At 38.7% G+C, this 20541-nt stretch overlaps 1 pseudogene; it reads left to right on the forward strand.

Moving 5' to 3' along the window:
* Positions 1-16126: 16126 nt before the first annotated feature.
* Positions 16127-18736, forward strand: LOC140243438 (piggyBac transposable element-derived protein 4-like; annotated as a pseudogene).
* The last annotated feature ends 1805 nt before the right edge of the window (positions 18737-20541 follow it).

Here is a 20541-nt window from a genome sequence, read left to right on the forward strand (position 1 = left end):
ACGAAGGAAAGAGGAACCCCCTACCAGCCCCCATACCAGTGCAGGGATACGTCTGTTCCATCAACATGGGAATCTGTTCATGTGAACAGGGTCCCAGGTCTGCATTGGTGAAGTCTCGATCTTTTTGTGGAACAGATGCCTCCTAATCCTACCTATTGAATGGGAAGATAACTGCCTATAGCTAGTAGGGGGGCCACCCTAGAGAGGATAGTAGAGAGAGATATGGAACAATAGCAGGGAGGTACAGAATACATGGCTGATTTTCCATCCCTTTGTAACACCATAAAGGAATTTTTAAAGAAACTCGTGAACTTTAGATTAGCCTTGCACTTTCCTCTGATTTAGCTTGTCTAATAACAAAGGATACTGTAAAACGAGGAATGTTCTCGTGCATTTTAATTTCATGAATTTCACGAGCACCAAGATTCACAAAATTAAAATGCATGCGAAAGTTCTTGTCTACACTATGTGCATTGAATACTAGTGGCAGTTTGCAAAATAAAAATTTCATGCCGGTTTCATGTCGGCTCCAATTCGTGAAAAATCATGCCGTGAATATATCATGTACAGTAATTGGAAAGCTTCGGAGCTGCACATTTGAATATCCTATCACCCAGCATATACCTTTTGTTCTACATGGGAGAACTTACATGAATCACTGGAACAAAAACAAAAACAAAAAAAAGTAACAAAAATTGTAAAATTGACATTTGTAACTATACCTTGGTACATCACTCTGAACCAGTCTTCCAATTGCCTTTGTAGAAGCAGAAAAATCGGCTGACTCATCAAGGCTAACAGCGGACATACCAGAAAAACCCTTACATCTTCAGGGAGCCTCTCGCTGTGTTCCATGAACCGTTCCATCAACACCAACATGCCGATCAAGCATGTGCTGGCTTTGGTCGTCTGAAAAAAAAAAAGAGAAGAGAAGTTTATTACTTACTTGTGTTTTGACTTATCTCTTATCTCTTGTTTTTCATTTTTCCATTCGTCTTTCCCTTTTCCATTCGTCTTTTCCCTTTGTGCTTAGAAACACTGTGTTAAGCGCATTGCAAATGTAATATTGTATTATCATTATTATTATTATCATTATTATTCCTACTACTACTACTACTACTACTACTACTACTACTACTACTACTACTACTACTACTACACATTTCTCATGGTTGCCTGCCTGCAGCCAAGATCACAATAAAGAGGCATGGGGGGGGGGGGCTCTGTATGTTATGGTCCTGTCATAGCTCACATAGGCCTGCAAGTTTACCTGCCAGGTTCTCCTATGACAAATATTATATTTGCGATTATACTGTATCGATGCAGTCCGACCTCAATTACGTATCTTAATTGTCATCTTTTATCTGTGCTTTTCTATTATTACCCAGATGTGTTCACGCAAGGAGACAAAAGCAATTTCCAAACTCAATGAAGACTCCTACAAAACCCACATGAATTATCAACAATATTCCCATCAGAACTACTGTATACGCCATATATTTTGCGAGTCAAAATTTTTGCAAATCGGAAATTCCCAAGGATTTCACGAGTGGTTAAATTCGCAACCGTGGGGCCTTGTACTGAACAGAGAAGTGTACACGCGTATGTCACATTCACATTGGGATCAGAGTCAATATTTTTGAGATATGGAGAGCGAGAAAAAAAAGAAGAAATTTCAACATTTCACTTGACCTCTGACCTTTTGAACCTTGACCTCATGACCAAAATTTTTGTCCAGAGAATCTTCATTTGGTAATTTACTGTACATGAATACCTTCAGGCATTGCATGTATGGGGAAAATAGTGAAATTTTGAGCATTTTGTTTGGGGGACCTTCAATGTCATGCCCAAGGTTGCAACCTAGGAGAAGGTCAATTGAGGTCATGAGATCTATAATTGTTATTAGGAGGTAATGGGAGCAGAGGCGGTTATGTTTTCATTACTGTTGGTTTGTTAGTTAGTTAGTTAGTTAGTTAGTTAGTTAGTAAGTTAGTTAGTTAGTTAGTTAATTAGTTAGTTAGTTAGTTAGTTAGTTTGTTTGTTTGTTTGTTTGTCAGTGTGCAAAATAACTCCAAAAGTTGAGCACAGATTTGAATGAAACTTGCAGGAAAGGTTGAGAATGACACAAGGAACAGATGATTAAATGTTGGTACCGGTAGTGATCCAGAAATTTTTATGGATTTTATTTTGTGATTTTATTTTACACTAGAACTATCACTGAAGGTGATTAATACCCCCGCTGTAGCAGCTCAAGACTCCTCTGAAAAAGAATTGAACCAGGGTTTCATAAGAGGTTCTGTGTGTGTATGTGTGTGTGTGTGTGTGTGTGTGTGTGTGTGTGATGTGTAACTTAAATGCTTCACTTTGATACAAAAATGTGTGGTTACCATGGCAATGCTTTTTCTGATACTAACACAATAGTGTCTTACATATCTACACCCATAGATCATACAATTGTACTTACTAAATTTGACATTAATTACTTGAATGCTGTGGAAGTTGTAACAATTCACAAGGTTTTGGTTAAATTGTGGTTACCATGGCAACACTTTGTCTTCCAAACACAAAAATCAGGTCTTCACATCTATACCGCAATACCATAATGTCCACTAAATTTGATTTTAATTGCTTCACAATGGTGGAAATAATTCACTTCACAATTTCACTAGTAGTTCACTCCACAAGATTTTCAAGAAAATTTCAAAATTCAAGAAAATTTCAAGATGATTTTCAAGTGTCGGTCTTGTGGGCCTCTTTGCCTAGTGTCAGTCTCGTGAGCCTTTTAAAGGCATAATTTACCATTTGCAGATGAAACAAAAACCCAGCATTAGTTCTTTAAAATAGTTCTAAAATGTGACTTAGGGATAGAAACGACCACTGTCAAAATTTGAATCCGTATAATCGATGTTAAGTGTTGTTTAATACACAAAATGTGAACAATAGTTATAATAAAAATGTTTCCAGACTAAACCGTATACAGTTACGGTTTATGAAGAAAAACCCTGATATCTCCTTATAGTTTCGGTTTCATTGCAAATATTTCATATGGTAGGATGTTTTATGATACAGCAGACCTACACATATGCATCAAATGTGATACGTTGAACATTTTTTAAATCACTGCTCCCAAAGGTAAACTGGACCTTTAAGCGTAGTGTTGAACTCATGGGCTAGCTGTTTAACTTGTGGGCTTATTTTACTTGATGTCAAACTCATGGGCTGTATAACTAGTGAGCTGTATGACTTGTGAGCTTTATAACTTGTGGGCTGTATGACTCGTGGGTGTCGGTCTCATGATGTGCGCATTGCGTAACTACATTGTACACCTATAGATCATTATACATACCAAATTTGAAATAAATTGCTTAAATACTGTGGAAGTATGCTCCACAAGGTTTTGGGGAAATTGTGGTTACCATGGCAATGCTTTATCGGACAAACACTAAAAAACATGTCTTGCACATCAACACTTCAAAGTCATTGTGTACCTTAAGTTTCATCTAAATTGCTTCAAAACTGTAATTCGCGACACAGGATTTACAACAGACCTCCTGACCGAACCCCGACCGAATACGGATTGATTCTTACATTGTATATATCCCCTTATACACCTCATGTACAATTGTATGTGTATGGGGTGCAAATATTGTTACCATGGCAACACATTGTTTGACAATGATAATTAAAAGATGAAGTTAGCACAACTTCATATCATAGTGGTCATGTACAATTAATATATGCCAAATTTCAAGTCAAATGTTCATAAACTGAAGGAGTAAGCTAAATCCAAAATATACTGTTAAATATCTGTGTGATTTTAATACAAATAAAGATTTTTCTCCTCCCCACCACTAGAGGGTGGACTCTATAATGGTGTCAGTGATTTCATGGGGGCCACCATTGTACCCACTTAGTAATGGCGGACTTTGCGTACTAAGTATACATTTCTGCAGCGCGTATTACGCGAACTTCTGAACTTTTACGTGAGTACGCACTTGATTTTGGCTTCTCCTCGGTTGCTCGTTTGCTAGCGTGTTAGCACGAGGGGTGAGCCTACCGCCTCGTTCATCCAGTGCTCCCCTAACTGGCCCTTGCGCTCACAAAACAATAGTACAGGGCGTATGAAGACTCCACACTCTAGCAGTCACTGGGGAAAATCTCTTTGGGAATTGCCCATATGCTGTTACAACTGTGCCATAGCAACATAATGTTCAGCTACATGATGAAAGATAAAGTTTGCATGTCCATGTACTATTCCAGTTACATGTGCCAAATTTCAAGCCCATTAATCAAATGCTTAAAAATGAGGGATTTAGCTATGTCCACAATATTTTTGTATGCTTTATTTTTTTTTATGCTATTAGAATGGTAACACAATGTTCAACATTGCTGAAAGATGTGTTTTGCACACATGAAATTTATATTTGTCAAATGTGACAAACCTCAAGTCAAATGCTCAAAAACTGAGGGGTTTACATTGTAGCTAGTAAATCCACTAGTGATTTGCATGATTTTCATTTCCAAAAAGGCTGCTACCATGGCAACACATTGTCCAACAATGACAAATATAAAGTCTGCACATCCACAGGCTACGATTTCATATGTGACAAATTTCAAGTCATATACTGAAAAAACTGGGGAAATTAGCAAAATCCACACTACTTTTGTATGATTTTCATCAAAAAAATGCTGTTACCACGGTAACATTGTTAGACAATACAAAGAGATGAAGTTTGCACATTTAGATACATATAGCAGTCACCAGTGCCAAATTTAAATTTAAATGTTTAAAAAATGAGGGAACAGATGAGCAAAATTCACAATGTCTTTTTATGATTTTCATCAAAAAATGCTGTTACCATGGCAACACATTGTTCAACAAAAACAAAGATGAAGTCTGCACAAACATACTGTACTATAGCAGTCACATGTGCGAAATTTCATGTAAAATGCCATAAATGGCAGGAGTTATTTATACAGTGTAGGCCAATCCATATACTTTTTATCTATATAAAAACTGCTGTTGTCATGGCAACTGATTTCTTAACACTCATGACAGAGGTGTCGTGCACAATTACACATTACATTGATGGCATGTGCCAACTTTCAGGTGAATTGCTTTAAAACTAAGAGAGTAGTTTGATCCACAACAATTTGTATGATTTTTATGAATTTTTGCTGTTGCTTATAGGAACGCATTACGCGATCCTGACAAAAACAGGTGTTTTATACATCTGCGATACATGTTGTGGTCACACATGCCCAATTTGAGGTCAATTGCTCATGCAATGCTCATACTTTTGTATGATTTGTGTAAAAATTACAGTTGCCAGGGCAACAGATTTTTGAACACTCACAAAAAAAGGTGCATTGCACAACTACACATTACATTGATTGCATGTGCCAAATTTCAGCTGAATATTGCTTTAACTCTTTATGTGCCACGTTCGCACGTCCGACTCAGTTGACGGCGTGCCAACTTCGCATACTCTGCTCAAACCCACAAATCCGCCCAAACCGATCATTAAATTGCCAAATGCTGCGGTACAATGAAAGCTTTTCTCGCACTCCCGCTTGTCTCACATATAGCTTGCATTTTATGAGGTGATTGACTATCATGCGGTGTTCCCTGATAGATTTGTGTGTAAATTCTAAGTTTCTGTCACTGTTTAGTGCACAAAAGTCATGCCTGTATAGTAATGTAGCTACTGGTCATTTCAAAGAAAAACAATCATCGATTTATCACACAATATTCATCAAAGCAAAGCTTCTCATTTTCTCTACAACTCTGCTCACTACATGTCCAGCTTAACAGAAATCTGTATGGAAGTTACATAGATTTTAAAAAAACGAATGTTTTTTCAATGCATGACTATGCTGTTGTCTCAGAATAATGTGGCACAGAGGGGGTTTCAACCATGGCACATAAAGGCCCGAATTCACGAAGGTGGTACAAATGAAACCATGGTTTAAACCATGGACAAAAACCATGGAATGCCAAGTGTTGCATGCGATATTTTGCTACGAAATCAGTCATTTCGTCGATGAAATGATTATTTTGTAAAGAAATGACAACATTTTGTAACTAAATGAACATTTCGTCCACGAAATGATAATTTCGTTAACGAAACAGTCATTTTGTCGACGAAATGACCAATTTCATAACGAAATATTCTGTTTGACACTTGGCGCTCCATGGTTTTTGTCCATGGTTTAGACCATGGTTTTGTTTGTACCACCTTCGTGAATTCGGGCCAAAGAGTTAAAACTGAGAGAGTAGGCCTACAGTAGTTTGATCCACAACATTTTGTGATTTTTCAACAATTTTGTCAATGCCATGGAATGCACTACGGGATACTGACGAAAGAGGTGTCTTGCATATCTACCTATGATAGCGGTCACACATGCCAAATCTTTTCGATAATTAAATTGCTCAAAAAATGAGGGAGTAGTTCGAGCCACAAGTTTTGCAACTGACTGACTGCCCAGTCCACCACCCGACCACCCGACCTCAGAATGATTCCTATAGTATACCCCCCATACACACTACTGTATGTGTAGTGGGGGTATAATGGGTTGAATGTATGATAAAAGGCATGTTTCAATATCATAAAATTTAGTATAGATAACAAATTTCATTCCTTACACTTTTAATGCCCTACATACATATACAGTATATATCACATTTCTTCTTTGTAACTACATTGTTCCAAAAATCAACTGGACCATGTAAATGAATGAGAAATGCTACTGTAGTTCCCGAAATCTCATTCTTTACACAGGGCCCACTCATCACACACGCAAAACAATGGCTACATGGCACTACTCTATGTTGGTAGCATGTAGCCGTATACAATTAACGTTGCTACATGTACTTGGTGTGGGCATATGGTACCAGAGGCTTCCTAAAGTTCTAGAAAAATGTGAAACTGGAAATAAGAGCTTAATTAAGCAAAAGTAGTATTTGCATAGATTTTCTCCGTACGCCCTGCAATTGTACAGTACGTGTTAAATAAGCCTCCATTTTGAGGATGTGCATATATGACATCGTTTACACAGATACATTGTATGGTGCTTAAACATCGTTTACACAGATGAACTTCAATGATTTTGGCCATTGTTTTCTATAAACCGATGTTAAAAATAAATTTGTACTTACCATTGACATGTGGTGGGGTATTTTTCGGTCAAGGTGGGTTGCGTCTTTTTCTACTGGCAAGAGATTTCGCAGAATTCTGCACTGAGCTGTATAAATCCGCAACGATGTGTACCCGATTGTGCAAGCGTTTAAACAAAGGCCAATGCCGTATTGCAGCAAGTACCACAGCCGCATTGCTACATATCAGCATATGACATCATCGACTCCGTTCAGCCGGAGTGCACATGCGCACTACGTTCGGACGATAGATTGCGCGTAGATATGTGCTCTTGCCAGGGAAAGATAACCAAACTTGAGGGCTCACTCTATGAAATAAACTCACTCCACACATCATGTCAAACAAACTGTGTCCAGTCCATTCTGCAAGAGTAATGTCAGGTCCTCATAGAGTAGAATAAGCACTTTTTACAAAGTTAGAAACAACTTTTAACTCTATTTGGATCAAAATACCAAGCTTTAGATTTAGGTAATTTGTCTCAGTGTATAGCAGATGCAGATGCAATTGTGGTTTATTGCAAAATGCAGCTTAGAATTTGCTCGCTAACACAAACACACACACACACAAAAAAGGAGTGTCAGTCCATGCTTTGAGGATCTCACTGACTTCAAACAAGTGTGTTTTCTTCGGTGTGAAAAGGGTGATTTGTTAAATCAAAATGCACTTTTGGGTAAAAGGCAGCCTAAAATTTAAGGCCGCCTTATTAAAGATTCTCAAGGCAGGAAAGGATTAGAAATAGAATCTAAGCAACAAGCAAAGAATTTAGTTTAACAGTATAAACTGCATGTACAAATGTATCAATATGCATTTAATTTGGATCATTGTTCAGTGAAGTGTAGAAGTAGCTGTTCCAGTTTGTTTAATACTTGCATGTACCTCATGAAGGATGATATATAAAGATTAAATTGGATGAAATAAGTAAATATTCAAAGTTAATATCCTGGTGAACTTTCTGCCATTCAGAATAAGCATTGCTCTTACCTGGCCCTCAGTCTGACTTCACAACATCATCTTTACACTTGGTTTTTGATAGTCATGAAAAGCTACGCATGACTTTTAGATTTACACATAATTGTACAAGACTCCAGTTTAAGTCTTGTGAAACAGGATTTAAGCTTGTGCATAGAGTTACGCATGTTTCTGGCACTTGCAAATCACATAAGTCAAACTCATTTCTTTGTGAAACACCCCCTATTATTAAAGTACTGTGAAAACAAGTTCCTAAGTTCAACAAATTTGAATAAAATTGCAAACTGCAAATCATTGTCTTGTAATTGCGACTGCTTGAGAGAGGATGTGCTACCTTCTCGTCTGGGGGAATGAGGGCTAGAGAAACACACTGCTGTCACCAGTTGTAGGGCTCAGGTTTGGTCAGCTCTCCAACACACTCAAATAAGAACAAGGGGCAGCCCTAACATTGCTTCACTGAAATCTGCTGGATAACTGACCATTAAAACCGGATTCAGGTCAGAAATCTGCTGGCTTACTGACTTGAAGCTGGTTTTAACGGCCAGTTTGCTTGGCATGGACTTGCACGTAGATTCAAATTGTAAAATATAAATATTTGTGAACCATATCATCATAACAAAATATTTTGGTACATGGCAATAAGAAAGTACTGATTGATAAATGAATATTCATCTTATGTAAATGTAAATGGTTGTGTAGACTTTGGTAAGTGTAACAAGTTTCAAGATTTTTAAAGGACAAGTTCACCTTCATAAAACATAAGGATTGAGAGAATGCAGCAATATTAGTAGAACACATCAGTGAAAGTTTGAGGAAAATTGGACAATCGATGCAAAAGTTATGAATTTTTTAAATTTTTGTGTCGGTACCGCTGGATGAGGAGACTACTGAGGCTCGTGATGTCATATGAGTACAACAGTATAAAGAAAATGTAAAGAAAATTCAACATATTTTCACTTTTTTCACATAACAAAAGAGGACTTGACTTGCCTCTTTCTAAAGGCAATGGGAATAACATTAGCCATAACATATGTCAGTAACAAGTCAAGGGAATGTGTACTTTTTTCAAAAGATGAAATTTTGTGAAATTCTCTTTACATTTTCCTTATATTGTTGTACGCATGTGACATCATACGCTGCAGTAGTCTTCTCATCCAGCGGTGACTGCACAATAACTTCAAAAATTCATAACTTTAGAACGGATTGTCCGATTTTCCTCAAACTTTCAATGATGTGTTCTACTAATATTGCTACATTCTCTTAATCCTTATGTTAATGAAGGTGAACTTGTCCTTTAAAGGCCAATCAGTGAGGAAGGAGCAAGAAAATGCAAAGCGGTGTCATGTGATGTTGCTTTGGGTTTGAAATACATGTTGGTTCCATGACATTTACTTCTGTGACAATTGCTCCTTTAAAATACTCGCACACTATTATAAGGCCAACAATAAATTCTACCCACAAACATAAACCCTAACCCTAATCATAATCTTCACATCAAACTAAAATTAAAATCCATCAGAACTCTAACCCTAACCTCAAGTCCTTGGAGAGAATAAGACTGGAACAACTGTCATGGGAGCAAATGACATGTCACAGCAGAAACATGAGTAGAGTGTATACAATGTTACAGGCAGGATTTGTGTGTGCATTTATATGTGTGTATGTGTGTGTATCAAATCATGCATGTAAGCTAATGCATTGCTGAATAGAGGGATGATACATGTAGTTTTTATGACTAAAAAATATGGTCAGACCTTCAAGACTCCCTTGAAATAATGAAAAGTGATAGAGATATAGGTTGCTTTGATCTTATAGAGAGTATTTTATTATATATACAGTTTGTCTGTACAGGGTATGATTATAACAATTTGCACACCCTTGCGAAACACAGAAATGATGACTAGTTCAATAGTTTGAGTACAAATCATCTCACAAAAAAAACAAGAAAAAAGAAAGATGAAGTAAACAGCATCAGCTGCAACATCATTGTGACATTTTTTCTTCTTTTTTCTTGTTTTAAAGAATTCCCTACTGGCTCAGGAATAAAGTGATGTACATCAGTACCTGCGCAATTGTAATATAATGTTTGAGCAGTATCATCTTTGCTGCATTTACCAATACATTGCCAACATATATTTGTACATCGGAAATCAGCAATAGGCACCCACCCATGACAATCTACAGCAGAGCACAGACGAACATAGATATCCATTAACTTTCTGTTACTATTTTGTGGCATTTTTTGATCAGGACAGGGCTATGCTGACTTACATAACACCGCATTACAATTTTATTTGCAGTTTGTGCAGAGTAAACACGGAAAGGCTGAAACTATGAAGGGTTTGGGTCACAGTTTTTTGTTGTTATTTTTGTATTAATATTGATTACAAAATTGAAGTGGTGGAAGAAAATACATTTTCACAGATTTGGAGGTGGTGGGAGGTCTATCATGTTTCAATTAAAAACTTAGCAGCTTGTAAAAAATATTCTAGCTCCACAGAAATGTCTAGAAACACATAAATATTGGCTAAGACAGTACCCCAACATCACGACAGATCACAACCCATCCCACATTTTTCAAAATTACAGCGGCACCATACTTGTAAATGCTTTTTTAAACTCACTCTTTCACTCCTTTTTTTTTTCCTCTTTGTATTGCATGGCATCAATATAAATATCCCCTTGACTCACTACAGCAAGGAAAAAGCCTCATGACTACAAGCAAAAACAACAAGATACAATGTACATTGTATGTATACACATTTCAGCAATGGAAACAAAGTTAGTAAACGATATATTTTGAATTAGCTTTTGATAGAGGGTCACTTCTTCAGTTATTGCTGTAAACCAATACATTTGATGCAACAAGGCTGTTTGTCAAAAGAATCTCTTCTCGTTGTAGCAAAAATTTTGTTTGACTGTGGACAGATCTTGATTGACTTCTGTTGCCCTTACAAATTGCCATGACGTTTCACACATTTCCTCAGATTTAAATGAATTTTCACATTGCCCCAGTTCATTACATGTATACCAATCCAGTCCCAAAAAGTCACAATCCTCTGGCTGGGTGCAGTACATTACATGATACATGTATAATCATTACTACTCATTAGCCACGGTCACACTGGCAAAAGAGCGCGAAGTTAAGGATCACAAAGTCTTCACAATCTTTGGTCGTCTGTCCACACGGACAGCCAAACTTTTCGCTCATACCCCCTGTCCAGACGCAAGCCAGTTTATACCAAAACTAGATAAAGAAAAGACGTAAAAAGAATCACCGTATAGCCGACGGACCGTTAAGACGCTAATCTCGACTGTTCAAATTCATGTCAATCAGTTGCAATAATCTCGACTGCTCTAGAAAACATCGTATAGATGTGCAGTTTCCCACTGCACATACTGTTATGGTCAGGAGTGACAGCTATGGGGTCACCTTTCGTGTGCACTCCCATTAAGTCCCACCCAGTTTCCCGTTCTATGATCGCCATATGTACGTTCAGACGCACAATGGACATGCTGATTCGTTATCGAGTTCTAGTTCGAAACGATGCTCTGACCGTCATTTCGTTATACGTCGTTTCATTAGTATATAGCTATACTGCTCTAGTATAAATTTTTTGCATCTGAACATCCTGTTTGATTATCAAAGTAGCGTTTGTTTTGAGTTGCTTTATCGACACACTGAATCTTATGTTTCTATACTACGTGACTTCCAAAGCACTAAACTACTAGTGTTATGTGTATACATCATGGCTGTTTGCATCATATTAAATAGAAAAAAATCACTGGTCCGTGCACGCGCAAAAGGAAAAAACTATGCCAACTGACAGCAGGTCATTGTGACATAACAATGCACACCTGTACATCACAATGACCGTGTGCTTCAGAGGCACTTCCCGCAAACAGATGGTGGACTGGTCACGTGACAAATTTCGCGAAGTTTCAGTTGCTGGCATTCACACTGCCCAAAGATCAAGAAGATTGGCAGGGGTGCGGAAAAGTTTCTCTAGTTTGAGTGGGAAGTTTCTCAAGAAGTTTTGAAGGAAATTTGCGTTCACACTGGCAAAACTTTGAGATCTTTAAGATTGTGATCTTAAACTTTGCAATCTTTTGCCTGTGTGACCACAGCTTTTGTTAATCAACGACCGCTGTTTTATGAGGTAGAGTAAAAAGAAAAAAAATAATAATAAACAAATGAATAAATGATAACTTGACTCTGCTGATTCTAATCAGCGCGACTTCAGGTGATGCATGAATTTATATAAACCATGAAATGAACAATGAAATATAATTAATTCACTAAAATTGCAAACGCATCATACAGAAAAAGAATGAAAGCTCCATGCATGATGCACAAGACAACTAAAAATCTCAAAAACTTGCCTACAGTAAACACTTTGCCAATCTCATATGCACTATGTTCAGTGCACAAACCCATCCCACATGCAGACAGACTTTGCAAATTGAAGAATCCTGGTCCACTAATGAAACATGGGATATATCCAGGTAGGGATGGTTCCTTGTTTAAAAATGCCAATCTCTCTTTCAAGGACATAGCATTCTCTCCCCAGGATGCTTGACTCATACATATAGATCCTTTATCATCATCAGAAGTTAAGACGATGCTCCACACATTGCTTGCAGAACTTGAATTCTGTAACACTTTTGAAAAACGAGACAGTCACGCAGCATACCTGACAGCAGTTGCCATTTAAACGTGCTGCTTGGCACGTGAGACATGGTGAATACAATAACACCTAGACCAATGACAATGGACACAAAAGAGTCATGACATTGAATTGTTTGGCACACTCAAACTATGAGCTTTGTTGGTTAGAAGCACATCGCTTTCTTAAGTTTAATACCGTTTGTGTATGTGACCCTGCATCACAAAACAAACAAAAAGTCGCTAGACATAGATTTTTTGTTATTTTTAGGTCTTGGCTCGATCTCCCTCGCTACTAACCGTATCCCTTCCCAATTGGAGGGCGGGGACACAGTTCATAGCGAGGGACAGCCAGGACCTAAAAAGGCGCGTCAGAGAGGCCATAAGGATGTCACACCTGGGTGATTACTAATTGGCGGCAAATCATCAGTTGTTGATTAGCCATCGTTTGACAGTCCATCCTCGAAACTGTCACAATTAAATACAACAATTGGATGTGTTAACCCTAAAAGGGCGATGTGGGGGGTGGATTCCCTCAATGTTTCATGCAATAATTCTGCAACACAAGAAGACCTCATTGGATTTAGCATAGCCATAAAAGCTCAGCCTGCTTAGGGTTGAGAGAACTCTTCATCTACATATATTCATCAACCATTCTTATGAACTTATTTCGTAGTGGTCTTTGTGGTTTACTTCTACTGATCTAATCCCAACTGGAAATGGGGGGCACATCCCAATCTCCAACTCTAGATCTTAACTCTCAATGTGCCAAGCCCAAAACCTTTAACATGCCACAGGTTTTTACCCAATGCTAGAAAGCATAAAAATTGGATTTACAATGTGATTTCAAACTGTCATATCTTTGTAACTATTGACTTTTTTGAAATGCTGTCTACACAGAAAAAGGTCAAGAAATAGTTGTTCTTTTGTGCCATGTAGTCAGTTTGAAGGAATATCTATCCCAACTTGAAATACTGCAGAAGTAATTGATATCACAGGAAAATTATTAGAAATTTTTGTGAAGTATAAAAAGGAGTTGGTTAGAGTAAATCATGACTTTTCTTCAATCGGATATTCTTTTGACTCTGAGAAAGTTTTAGAGATACAATGTACATCTCCTCTTTCTAATAATACAAAATTTGTTTACTAGAGTCAATTAATTCCAAAGATATCATCAGTTTATTTTGCCTTTGCAATTTATCTATTTTTTTTTAATTCGTTTTTTTTTTTTTTTTTTTTTTGCAAGAGTAGTTCATTCACAATATTTTGTCTTTTAGTCCCAAATCCTGTTTTGAGAGTAAAAGTAATTCTCCTGACTCTTGGAAAATTGTCTTTTGTCCATTTGCCTTCATATACACATGAAGCATTGGCCACGATGCAGAAGACAGATCAAATGTTAGGGGAAGTCTGGAAAATGTGGAAAAACAAGTGGGTACCTGGTAACACGTACAACCAAAATTTTAAAGGATTGAGTGGCTGGGTGCCAGAATAGACAAACTTGGAGGAGTACAAAGGAGTGCTGTGCAGGTGTTACACAGATAATGTATTGGGCAAGGTGAGACAGATCTGAACACCGCCACGTCTGCAGGAAATGTTGCTCGAAGCTACTCATAGCAAGTGGGCTCATCCAGATGTCAAAAGGAGAAGTAAGCTCTACCAGCAGAGGTGTCTTTGGCCAGGTCTGCATGAAGACGTGAAACAGCACATCAAGAAATGCTGGAGATGCACAGTAACCAAGGCCCCAATGCCGTACTTTCATCATCAGTTACCTTCACTCAACCACGCATCAACAAACTAGCTGAGGCGATGCAGCTTTCTCCTCTACTGCTCCCAGGCTGTGGAACAAGCTCCCTCCTATTCTGAAATCATCACCAACACTGGATCACTTCAAACAAAATTTGAAGACCTTCTTATTTTCATATCCCCATATAAGCACTGGACTTGCACTGTCACTGCCTGGTAATTTGTATATATTTATCTCCTATGGCGACCAGGGGCCTGTTTCATAAAACTTGTCATCAGTGACAACTGCCACATTTCTATGACAAATTTGCTCTCAGCCAATCAGCTACAAGGATTTCAGTAGCTTGTCACATCTATGACAACTTGTCACTGATGACAAGTTTTATGAAACAGGCCCCAGGGATGACATCTCATAGCGCTTTGTATCCAGTGGAAAAGGCACTCTAAAATTATCAACTACTATTACTAGCATTATTATACCGTCAAAGCCTCCAATGTGCCGCCTCTCGCATTCAGCCTGAATGAAGGAGATGGTAGCGGTCGACTTCCTGTAGCTAGATTGAGGGTGCCGAGGGTGTGAAAACATTCTTGTCATTACTTATGTTTTCAGTAAGTTTTCCCTAGCGGTACCGTACAAAGATCAGGCAGCAAAAACGGTGGCAGTGGCTTTAAGAGACCACTGGTTTGCCCACAACAGAGAACCTCTCACCTTCCACCCGGACCAGGGCGATTATTCAAAGCGACCATTATCAGCGAGATTTGTTAAGTTGTACAGCATCAGAAAGTCATACACAACTCCCCTACCAACCACGGGCTAATAGACAGGTGGAACGATTCAATAAAACCTTATGCCACCTGTTGATATCCCTTTATGTTTATACAAGAAAACAATGGCCTGAGTTGATGCCCATCACTTACAAGTACAACATTACACCACATAGTGTTACTGGGGTGACCCTTTACTTATGTTTGGTAGGGAACCAGCCTTGCTTTTATACCATCTGCTCAAAAACAGCTTCTTGACATTTTAAAAAAAAAAAACCAAAAAAAAAAAAACCAGATGAAATATCCTTTAAGAAAAAAAATCAGATTTTGGAGAGGAAAATCAGATTTCCATAAAATCTGGACAACACCACAAGCCTGTTGGTCGTGAGGCAGTGACATGTCAGGAAAAAAAAAATGTCTTCCTGGTACAAACAGTCAAGAAAATGTTGCTATATCATCAACATTCATGAGAAAATTGTACAGCATCCACATACAGGTATTTCTCGCTCATTTAGGCTCGTCGTTCAACGTATTTGTAGGGGTTGCAGAAATTTAGTAGTTCATCTTTCTATAACATATGATGACACAGTTTTTTGTAGTTTATTGGCTTCATTTTTTCATTTCAAAGATGAAATCATCTCTGCAACAGTACCAATCATGACTGGGATGGAGACTACACCTGGGGCCTGTTGCATAAAGGTTACTATTATGGTAACTTTGCCATCCAATGGTAACTTCCATGGAATTCTTGATTTTGGTTGGCTGTTGAGTATTGTTGCCATGGTAGTTACCACTGGATGGCTAAGTTACCACAATAGTTATCTTTATGCAACAGGCCATACAAGACAGGCCGAGTTACTCAGACGAGCTATTAAAGGATGTAGTGAAGTCCAGGCTGCAGGAAGCTGCACAGAAAGGAGAGCAGAATGAGGTGCACCGGCACCACCCTGTATTGGAAATCAGAGATTGGGTTATCCTTGAGAGACGATGTTTCACCACACAATGGTATCAGCTGAAGTTCCATCATATCATCTTCAGGAGTAATGAAGACATGTATGAAATATGACCTGCACACGGAGGCTAGGTAAAAGCACATAAATGAAAGGTACAATGTACCTTATCCTAGATCCATGATCGCAAGGGGATGATAATGATGTTTTGATTGATCGTATCTTCCTGAGAGATGACTGTATCTCTCCTGACTCAATCAGTTAGGTATCGGATGATGTGGACTCAGACAAAGACAATACATGGCTATTACACTCGAAGCACATTCCCAATGTGAATAATGATCAACGGAGGCTACCATCAAGACGCGAGAAGCTCAAAAGGGAAGCACAGAAATCCTAGAAGGCTTTCTGCATCAGCAATGAGCAATAACAGGAATGCCATGTGTAGAATGATTGACATGAATTTGACTTTCTTTCTATCCTCCTATTTTAGGAAACATTATCATCGCAAACAATATTATTGTTCACTAAGTGATAGTTTGAGCTTTAATTTCATTTCAGTATCGGTTCTGTAGGACCGTTATTTTGTGGTTTTTGTGTACTTTGCTGTATTTCTGGTTTGTCTACTCTCGTTTTGTTGTCTGTCTAGACCTCGTATTAATTTGCATTTGTTTGCTTTTCAGCACTGCCTTGCAGTCTGGCATTAATTCAGTTAAGTTAATGATATTCAGTTGTCACCTTCATGACCATTGATTCAGATACCTTTCCACTTGTTCAGTTTTGTCACCTTCATTCTTTCTCTATCTAGGTGTGACCATTCATTTCATCCCACACCTGATTCTTGAGTTGAGCTCAGACAGCTCCCATTCTTACGTAATCACCCCCTCCTGCTTCCATCATCTCAGGCTCCTCTTTACTTATTGGTTGATTTATTGAATTAGACTCTTCCACTTTATTGAAGTTCTCTGTTCCACTTAGTTCTATTGGTTATTGTAGATAATTTGAATACACTATATGAATATCATTTATGTAAATTATGTTCATGCAGAAGTTTGCTGAAGGCAAGCTGCCTTCAGAATAAATCAGAGCACTACCAGACTTCATCGATTTTAGTTCGTCTTATTTGTGTCATCTGAGTTCTCTCATAATTAAGTTATTTCCCCTCTTACAAATACATTTCAGATACAGGATCGAGCGACATTTCTTAATAATTTTGTCAACATTTAATATCACAACGCTACAGTTTCAAAACCAGCTGTGCCTCAGTACTGGGAAACAAACTTTCAATTGCCATCTTGTCGACCCCTGGGTTTGCTGACGCTATCAGGAGAAATCAATTTCAGATGTTTAACACCTTTCTACACTTCGATGACAATGAGAAACTCATGCCCCGTGGACAGTCTGATTTCGACCCCCTTCACTAGACCCGCCCTCTCATCGATATGTCCCAGGTGACCTACCTGGAGCATTTTCAACCCAGAGATTACCTGTCAATTGATGAGAGCTTGGCTCCATTCAAAGGAAGAAACTCCTAAAGACAGTACATCCCAAACAAGCCAAGGAAATGGGGAATCAAATTTTGAATGATCTATGATGGCCAAACGGGATTCTGTCTGCAGTGGTGGCAGTACGGCAGGGCTGAGGGACTAGACAATGGGGAAAGTGCTACAGAAGCCCTTGTGAAGCAGCTGACACAGCCATTCTACAATACAAATCGTGTGGTCATGATGGATAACTATGACAGTTTCGTAAAACAAAAAGAGGATCTAGCATGCGATGGACTTGAAACCTGTGGAAGGGTGAGGAGCAACCAACAAGGACTTCCAAAAGAGATCCTACGTGGTGGTCTGAATCTTGCGAATGGGGATGATCCCGTGTTTTTCACCAAAGGGAGGAAGATGTCAGCAATGACTTGGCATGACGTGAAAGTCAGGAATGTGCTGTCGACCGTAAGCAGCAACAACCCAAAACAGAAGCACATACGGAGTAAAAACCATGAAGGAGGTTGCAGAATGATTCAGAAGCCAGCCACTGCTGACGTGTACAGGGTTCATGAACGACATTAATAAAATAGACCAACGCATGTTGTTCTACAACTACCCTCGTAAGAAGATCAAGGGATACCGTGTAACCCATCACTAAACCATGGAAGTAGCTCTAGAGAATGCTAATATCGCATTTCAAATGGCTGGCCATAAGATGTCTACGCGCAACTTCAGATGTACAGTGACAGACGGCCTACAGACCGGCTACAAAGCATCTTGATATCATCGGACACCGACACCGTCCTCCCATCGCTCAGAACAAGGCATGATAGACTAAGCTTCACTTCCCAGCAAAGTTCGCAGATCGACATCATCGTCCCGACTGCTACGTGTGCTCACAGTGCAGGAGGGGAAGGCAAAGGCAGACTAGGACGTATTGTCCATTGCATCCCATGTCTCGAGATCTACCACACTAAGAAGGATTTCAGGTCCTTAAGTTAGGAACACTTTCTTCTGAATAAATGTCAACAGCATCACGAACTTATCAAGGACATCAGTCATTGCATACAAAGGTTACATATTTGAATTAATCTTGTTCACATATGGTAACACATATCTCAAATGCACATTTTAGGACATTGCAATGAGAATGGACAAAATCTTTTGACGATCCATACAGTATATAAGTGTACTGTAGAGTAATAGTGATAATTCTCGCTGTTAACCAGAACCAGAATCAGCCATGCAACATTCAAACAGCAGCATACCATCGGATAGAGTGCAAGCTATCAACCACACATCAGGCCAGTGTCCTTTTCATTAACAGGGCAGACCAAGTAGTAGAAATAGACCTCGACACGCTCGATCCGTGTCACACTCCACATAACATGGGAATTGAGGAGGATTGCACCCTCTCAATAATCACAAGGCCTGCCCTGCCTACGGGAAAATGTGCCACTCATGTCGGAAGGCAAATCACTTCGCATCAGTATGCCGTGACAGTCGGAAAGAAAGCCAAAATGTGTGACACATCGACGAAGAAACTAATAATAAACATCAACAAAGCCCCTCATCACATACACAACATGTGTATGCAGTGCATGGTCACATCTGTGGTCACTTCAAAGAGTGTGTGATTGATCTCGACGAGACACCTGTCAGTCTCCTTGTGGATGTTGGAGCGAAAGTGTCGATACTTAGCGAAGCTACATATCAGAGCAATTTCTCAAAATTTCCATTGCAATCAACCAATGAAAAATAAAAATCCTATGACAAATACTCTAAACTGCATGCAAAATTATAAAATCAAAATAGAATGCCCAGATTTTGGACAACACAACTATTTTTGACAATGAAATTGTAGTTTGATACAGTTGGTAATGATATGGTTATTATTACGCATTTACGAAAAATTCAAAGATATCAGGTTCACTTTGGCACTCATATTTTAGTGTATTTTTTTTCTCATATTGAACTGAATGTTTGCTACAAAATGAGGAAAAAATATTTTATCGACTATTCTGCCAGTCAACCATGAGGGCGTTGTCCCCTTTATGTATCATTCACTTTAAATGTTGATCCAACATCAGTGCTCTATATCAAAAAAAGTCCAGCATTCAAACAGAAATGATCGTCTACAATTATTTATTGAGATATCATATACAATTAACACATGCTCAACAGGTAGCTCAGCAGAATGCTGCAAAGCAAGCATCAATTGGCTTCACATCACGTTTTGTGCTCCCCTTGGAGGGAGCTGATCATAGCCACTGCCACAAAGACATGCCTAGTGCATGGACTATCACATGAACATTCAACTAGAGAATAAATATTTGTCTAAAACATATGGGAAGTATGCCACCCCAGCAAGCTGAAAGTGGCTATGAGAGTCCCTAAGGTAAACCATTTCATATGGGACAATCTCTCATCGCCTGTCCATGCACTGGACATGAAACTACAGCGATGTCAAAGTCCACGTGTGAAGAAATTAGTGACATTCTTGAAGGCAACCAACCCATCTCTTCAAGTAACGAAAACTCAACAGGACGCTATCACACTGCTCTCAAATGCGAGCTTGAAACTGAACCAGCTTTGTAAAGATTTAATTGAACCAGACCTGAACTCGCACTACACACATTAATGCAAGTCAAATAATAAGACCACTGCCGTTCTCTTCAGAAATGAGCAGCACAGGACTGTCCGTGAACTGGATGAACAGCAAAAAAAAGATGGGAGTAATAAAACCACATGCAAGAAATCAGCACAGGGTGCAAGCAAATGTGGTGGGGAAAGTTTGGTTGCCACTC

The sequence above is a fragment of the Diadema setosum genome, chromosome 2 (genome assembly GCF_964275005.1).
Source record: "Diadema setosum chromosome 2, eeDiaSeto1, whole genome shotgun sequence".
Taxonomy (NCBI): Eukaryota; Metazoa; Echinodermata; class Echinoidea; order Diadematoida; family Diadematidae; genus Diadema; species Diadema setosum.